The sequence below is a fragment of the Adiantum capillus-veneris genome, chromosome 7 (assembly GCF_014529385.1).
Source record: "Adiantum capillus-veneris isolate H3 chromosome 7, ASM1452938v2, whole genome shotgun sequence".
Classification (NCBI taxonomy): Eukaryota; Viridiplantae; Streptophyta; class Polypodiopsida; order Polypodiales; family Pteridaceae; genus Adiantum; species Adiantum capillus-veneris.
This window is the reverse complement of record NC_140937.1, coordinates 135,642,892-135,648,903: the sequence shown is the minus strand read 5'-3', so window position 1 is coordinate 135,648,903 and position 6,012 is coordinate 135,642,892.

The following is a 6,012-nucleotide window of genomic DNA, read 5'->3' as shown; positions in this document are numbered from 1 at the left end:
TGTGAGTAGCTATAGACACCGCATTAACTTTGGGTCGTCGTGAAAGTGCATCGGCCACTTGATTGTGCTTACCAGCTATGTGAGCAATATGGAAATTAAATTGCAAAAGAAAATTTTTCCACCTCATTTGTTTGTCGGAAATCTTGGTTTGCGTCATGAAATACTTGAGACTTTGGTGGTCGGTTCGTAGGATAAATGGAGTCCCCAATAGGTAGTGCTTCCATGTGTCCAGGGCATGTAGAACAGCTAAAAGCTCTTTCTCATAAATGCCCAAGACTCGTTCATCAATATTGAGCCTTCGGCTCTCATATGCTATGGCATGCCCTTCTTGAAGCAAAACTGCTCCAAGGCAATCACCACAAGCATCACATTGGACCTCAAATGGCTTTGAGAGATCCGGAAGCACGAGGACTGGTTGGGAAGTAAGCTTCTCTTTGAGCTTTTCAAAAGCATTTTGCTCCTTAGCAGTCCATACAAACTTAACGTTCTTCTTAGTTAAGTCGTGTAGTGGTCCTGCTACTTGAGAGAATTTTGCTATGAAGCATCTATAGTATGCGCACATACCAACAAAGCTTCTTAGCTCATGTAGATTTCTTGGGTTAGGCCATGCTTTTATTACCTCTAACTTTGATGGATCCATTCGGATACCATCTTTAGAGATAATATGACCTAGGTATTGAATCTCTTGAAGGAAGAATTCGCTTTTCTTTTGGTTGAGAAAAAGCTTGTTCTCCCTCAATGCTTGAAAAATCACTTGGAGATGTTGCTTATGTTCCTCCAAAGACTTGGAGTAGATGATGATATCATCAAAGAACACTCCAGTGAATTTGCGGTATGGTCTAAAAATTTTCTCCATCAAACAATTGAGCGTACCTGGTGCATTAGTCAAGCCAAAAGGCATGACTAGATATTCATAAAGACCAAACGTTGTGTGAAACGCGGTCTTTAAGATATCTTCATCCACTATCCTTATTTGATGATAGCCACTCTTAAGGTCAATCCTACTGAAGTAGGTAGAGCCTTGTAGCTTATCAAACAAATCTTCTACCCGAGGTACGGGAAATCTATTTTTGATAGTGATATGGTTTAGTGCTCGATAGTCCACACACATACGGTATGTACCATCTTTCTTTTGCACTAAAGGAACTGGAGAACAAAAGGGAGAGGAGCTAGGCCTCACCATCCGAGGAGAGATGAAGAAGTCTTCTTTGTCGACATAGCTTTGGACATGAAGCCTCAACTTCCCAATCAAGGGAGTAACAGAGGCTTGTTGTCCCTTGAAAGCTGCATTAGCCACTACTATATCTCCCATCTCAAAAGCTTGAATGCCCAACTTGGTGGCCAACTCCGTTGATATGAAGTTGAGAGTAGAGCCACGGTCAAACAAGATGAAGGAATCATGTTCTCTTACCTTTCCCCAAGCATAGGAAAGTGATGATCTTTTGCAATGAGCATCCTCTTTTGGATCTTCGATGTTGGAAGCCCTAGGAGTCTCATTGTGAGTATTCTTCTTGGGGCAAGAACGATAACCATGTCCTTGCTCCCCACACTTGAAACACTTATGGTCCTTGAGAAAAGCTTCAAGCTCTTCAGGAGAGAGTTTGTTTTTACCTTTGTAAACTCCCTTCTCCTTGGACCGATTGTTGTTGTTGCTGGAAGTGACTTGGGAAGTATTTTGAACATCGGTTTTCCCCTTTGCATCATTTTTGTCTTTGTTTTCCATGGGCTTGACATTACGTCTAGCCCCTTGATGGAAATTGATGCGTGAAGCAACCATGGTGTGATGGATTACTTCGCTAATAGTACTAGGCCATTGAGAGTTGATGTATTCGGCCATCTCTTTAGGTAATCCCGCACAAAATTGATGCCTTTGCTCGGCAAAGTCTATCTTTTGAAAGATAGTAGCCTTGAGATGTAAATCCCAAAACTTATCTACATATTTGTGGATAGACTCATGGGAGAGGAGCTTCAAGCTGCGCCATTCGGTAAGCACTTTGTCCTTCGCATCGCTTGCAAGGAATTGCTTCATGATGGAAACTCGTAGAGTTTTCCGTGTCTTTGGGGCTTCACCATTGCCACGAAGGCTAGCCCACCATTGACGAGTTGATTTTTGGAAGTGCATAGCTACATGACGTAGCTTGGAGGACTTTGTGAAGCCCTTGTCTTCAAAGGCTGCATCAAATTGCTGGATGAAGGCCAACACTTTGTCGGTAGCACCAAAGGTGCCATCATAGGTGAGAAAAGAGATACTCTTTCCTCCCTCCTTGAACTTCTTTAGCTTTTGTGACCTTCGCCATGCAGGAAATGATTTGCGATGTCCTCCCCTATTGTATTCTCTAGGAGAATAGCCATAACTTTCGTCAGAAGAGGAGGAAGGTGAAGAAGAAGGAGAAGAGGGTGACCTCTTCCTAGCCCTTTTCTTCCTTTGTTTCCTCTCTTGCCTTTCAAAGTGATGAGGAGAAGGACTATGTGTTGATCTTTTCCTCTTGGGAGGAGTGGGTGATCATCTAGACTGCCTTCTTCGTGGAGCCACATCTTCAGAGGAACTTAAACTTTCATTGCTTTCTTGCTCTTTGGATTCCTCCTCTCGAATGGGAGAGAGTCTTCTTTTGGGGGTCTCTTCAAGAGGCCTCCTAAGCTCTCTCTCCTCTTGGAGAGGAAGGGAAATTCCATAAGCACGAAGTTGTTGAGTAACTTCGGCTTGCAAAGCAGGGTTGCCCATAGCTTGCTACAACCTAGTGACGAGATAATTCACAAACATGGGAGCATCATCATTAGCACCTTCATGTGAAAAATCAAAGGTATCAATGTTCATTCTACTCTCTTGTTTATTGTCAGCCATGTTAACAAAATTTATGTATGTACTTAGTGTATGCTTTGGAATTTCAAAACCTTAGTTGCCACTCCTCTTAGCCTTTGAAAATTGGCTCTTAAGTATCTACACCCATGGCTCAAAGTGGTTAATTATAGAGAGTAGAGGAGTAGGTCTAACATAGCAGAGTTGTCGAGGGCTAGCTCCTTTCGGACTTCTTATGGCTCAATAATGGTAAAGCCGTAGGCAAGTCTAAAAAGACTCCATTATTAAGTCCAAAGCTCCCGAGCTGTGCACCATCCCCCACATAGTAGGCTCAACAAAACCGATAATAGATCCCTGTTCCACTTACCCTAATATAATTAACAACATCAACCATTTATAGTCTACTTAAGAACCTCTCTTCTTAATCAAGAAAAGAGAAACCAAATGCTCTGATACCAATGTAATGAAATTGGCCTATTTAACTTGAGAGTAGCGGAAATTAATGAGAGTACTTTTGAGAAATGACTTTGTGAGCATAGCGGGTGAACATAATTGAAGATAGCAACATAATCATAGCAATTAGTTAACTTGGCATGAACAATACTTTTGCAAGAGAGAGAATTTAGAGAACATGACAATAGTTGAGGACCGGAATTATGTGGAGGCGGTCTCCCCTCCAATAGGCATTTGTATTATGATTTCTCCCATTAAGAGAGACTTGTTACAATACAATCTTTGTGTTCCTTGTGATCTAGGTGATGCAATGAAGATGGAAAGCTTCATGCATCACAAACATAACATAAACTTGAAGAAATCTTTAACTATCCCAAGCCTCAATCCCAAGACCTCAAACACCTTCGAAGGTGGAGAGAGTTAGCAGGGAATGAGGGTAGGGAAGAGGAAGAAGAAACATTTCGTAGGAGAAAGAATTAGTTCCTCACTTATCATAACTCTTGTTGCTAGCATACAATAGCATATTAATGAAGAAGAAGGAGATGGCAAGCTTAAGCATTGAAGCACGGCTCTTGGTTGGATTTTCACTCCATATCCAAGAGTGTTGGTGTAGGCTCTCAACCTCTACTTGCTTGGAGAAGGAGAGGGAGCTCTTGCACTTTGCATAGCACACAATGAGAGTGTTTGTGAGTGTGTGTGGATGATTATACCCCCTAAGCAACCCCCTAGCTTGGTTGGGTCGACCCCCCCTTGTATCTCATGTTGAAGCTCATTGGACCCCTCCAGGCCTAGCCAATCACAAGCAGAAGGCATTACAAGCAGCAAGGGTAGCGTTGAGACAAGTGTCCCCCTTTCCTCTTTGAGAGAGAGGGCTAGAAAAATGCTAAATCATTTAATTAAATCTCATAAATTATTATTGGACCCCTTGGGTGTCCAACCAATAGGCTTCAGGCACACCATGAGGGCAACATGAGGAGGAACTTGACAAGTGTCCCTTTTGCTTTCTTTGTACCATGCATGCCTTGTGTGAGTGTGTGGGTGTTCTCTCTCATCCCCCCTCATGTAGGGCTATCCCCCTCCTTGTAGGGATTGAATATTTGACTTTTTGACACCTCAAGCCCTTCATACATAGGCCCAGTTCCCACCACAAGCTTGGCCGTTAAGCACTTTAAGCTTGGGCTGGGTTCTCACCTCAAGTGCAACCCTAACATCTCAAGCATGTCAAGCACCTCAAGCATCTCAATAATTAAGCACCTCAAGCATCTCAAGCACCTCAATCATCAAGCACCTCAAGCACCTTAGTCATCAAGCATGACAAGTAGGACAAGCACCTCGAGCTGGGTCGGGTTCCCGCGCCTCAAGCTCATCCCTAGCTTACCTAAGGTCAAAGGCCTTTTACACACATTATTGGAGTTCTTCAATGAAGCTAACCATAAGGTCTTATGCTCCATTTGTTAGCCTTGCTCTTTGATAGGCCATCTCTCATTTGGGCCCCTTTACCATTGGCCCCGTGTTGAGATAGATCTATAAGCACATGTCTATATCTTAACACTTATTCCCGTTTATTCTCCCACATTAAGTGATCAATTTAATATGAGAAAATCATTTGGGTTGGTTAGATATTAGATATTAGATTTTATGACACCATTTGTACTCAAAAAAGGCTAAGTAGATGTTACACATAAGTGGTGAGCGAGAGAATCCCATAGGGATGCCAAGACACTGATTAAAGCATCAACCACCTGCTATAATAGTACAGTTGTTTAACAACCAAAAAATGTAGGAGCAAAGTTTTGCTTCATTGAAGTGTAAAGGGTTTATGGAGTGAGATTCTTGAATCCATCTCGGTTTCTTGGCTAGAGAGATAAAGAGATGCTTTCTTTTTTTAGCATTGGTAAATGCTAAGTTAATGACCTTGGCTAGCACTGTCTTAAGGCCAAGATCCCCACTAAGTGGGATGTTTTTGTAACATTGTGTGATATCTGCTGTAAAGATGTGGAAAATATATTGAGGAAGGTTGAGTGTGATTTCTGTGGCATTTTTTGTAAGCCAGAAGGGATTGCATTGGAAATTTAGGAAATCCTTGCAGATTTTTTGTTTCTCTGTACAGATGATTTCTAATTTTGTGGGAATAAGATCAAGGCAAAGAGTAATATCCTTGGTGATATCTGTGAAGATACAGTTAGAGGCATCAGATATCCATCTGAATTTATGTTTGTGGAATTTATATGTAGGAAATGGTACTGGTAACTTGGTGTTACTAATAGTGTAGCCAAGCTGTCCTAAATGTTTAGAGATCTTGTTAGAGATATCTTGCAGTGTTTTGTTGGTATGATAGAATTCTTTTCCTGATACTCGATCCCGAGCTGCTTTCCAAGCAAGTTGTTTGCACATAATAGTAGGATAGTTAGATCTTTTGTCAAGCCCGACCACTAACCATTTATCTGAGATTAGTTGAAAGTCAAAAGCTAGCTGAGGTGTAAGCCAAGAACTATCAAAAGAAAGCCATTTTCTAGGAAGTAGAGAAATTTTGTGAAGGAAGCATTCCTTAGCTAATTCCTTTAAGTCCGGTAGGATTGTCATCCCTAGTCGGAGAGCACTGACAAGGTCAGTGAGGCAGCTAAGTAAAGTTGATAGGGCAAGGTAAGGGTTTTTTGGATAGTTCGGTATGTGATTGAATCCTTTGGCTAGTAGCTTACGTATTGTAGCATTATCGATAATGTTGAGGTCCTGAGTACAGACATGGTTCCCACATTCTTCAG